The sequence below is a fragment of the Mus pahari genome, unplaced genomic scaffold, assembly GCF_900095145.1.
Source record: "Mus pahari unplaced genomic scaffold, PAHARI_EIJ_v1.1 scaffold_9269_1, whole genome shotgun sequence".
In the NCBI taxonomy this organism is placed as follows: domain Eukaryota; kingdom Metazoa; phylum Chordata; class Mammalia; order Rodentia; family Muridae; genus Mus; species Mus pahari.
Window position 1 is genome coordinate 43367 of NW_018393247.1, and position 1746 is coordinate 45112.

A 1746-nucleotide genomic window follows, 5' to 3' on the forward strand; every position below is an offset into this window, starting at 1 on the left:
ACATAAATTTTAAATTCTCCCAGTCTATAAATAATTTAACACCTTAAAATCCAAGATCTCTTTAACAGTTCACAGTTTCCTAACTATAGGCTCCTGAAAAATTAAAAACTAATATGTGCTGTCTTATTTTAAAGGTGAAGAACTGAGGCATTGACACAATCATNCGTAAGCAAATATAAATCCACACTCCACATCTATAAATCTTCTGGCCCAGTATTCAACATCTGGAACCCATTCATGATTTCAGTGCAACCAAAACACCAGTCATCCAACCTCTCCAGCCATGCATCCACAGAACACACAGCTTTAAAGCAAATCAGTCCAGGAACTCAAGAGGGAACCTAAAGGAGTCCCCTAAGTTAGGTGTTACAGAATCCTTCTTTGTAAAATTATTTCTTTATTGAGATTCTACATAATATATATCATGACCATATCTCATAATGTGTATATCTGATGATAATTATGAAATTATCCTGAAGATCATCTGACATTCTGATATTAAAGATTTCAATAAATATGAGAAATCAAAGTTAGGCCCTTATCATTGTTCTATGTGGAGACTTCCATCCCAGTACATGTGAGTTCTTGTCAAGTACTCATTAAAAGAAATATATCTTCATGTTGATGGAGTGAGCAGTCTAAAATAAAATCTTCTGACTCATTTTTATTCTTGAAATCAGAACAGAAAATTTATTTTCTGAGCATTTTTTTTCTTACTATTTTAAATCCAATATCATGTGAGTGGTGGTGGCACATACCTTTAATCCCAGGACTTGGGAGGCAGAGCAAGGTGGATTTCTAAGTTTGAGGCCAGCCTGGTCTATAGAGTGAGTTATAGAACATCCAGGTCTATACAGAGAAACCCTGTCTGGAAAAAATCAAAAAAAAAAAAATCCAATATCATGAATCCCCTCATATCTTCCAAATTCACTTATAAGATTAATATCATTTCACAGAGACTTTTGAAATATAACATGTGCAAAAGGAAACGCCCAAAGGATTATTTTTCCTACTGGGATGAGAAGCTCATGGGTAAATGTGATTAATATTTTTGGTCACACTTTGGTTGATACTTTCATTTTGCTTCCCCTGAGCATAATTCTTTGGGTTTGCAAATAGTATCAATTATTATCTTTGGAGCCAGATACTGAATTTTCATGTCATGATTGTAGGATGACTCCATGGCAACTTCCCATCTGAAGATAATCTCTGAAGTATATGAGGCCATTTTCACTGCTTGTCTTCTGCCCTGGTTTACTTTATTCTCTGAAATAAATAATAATTTGTAGCCATTATAAAATGTTGTCTCTCATATGTTCTTATATTATTTGAAGGTTAATATGAATTTCATAGAAGAGAAATGAGACAAACATATTATTAACTTTAGTAAATTTGCCAATAAATATTGTTTTCAGAATTATAGGCAAAATAAATATTGCAGTTGCTTTATTGAATATATTTTTGTTGAAGACAATTTCAAAAAAGTTTAGGGGAAAAATTCTGGGAGTACAGTAGCATGGACAAAAAATGGACCAGTTAATACATAGGGATTGCATGATGGTGACACCTTAATTTTTTCTTTTCTTTTCTTTTCTTTTCTTTTCTTTTCTTTTCTTTTCTTTTCTTTTCTTTTCTTTTCTTTTCTTTTCTTCTCTTCTCTTCTCTTCTCTTCTCTTCTCTTCTCTTTTCTTTTCTTCTCTCTCTCTCTCTCTCTCTCTCTCTCTCTCTCTCTCTCTCTCTCTCTCT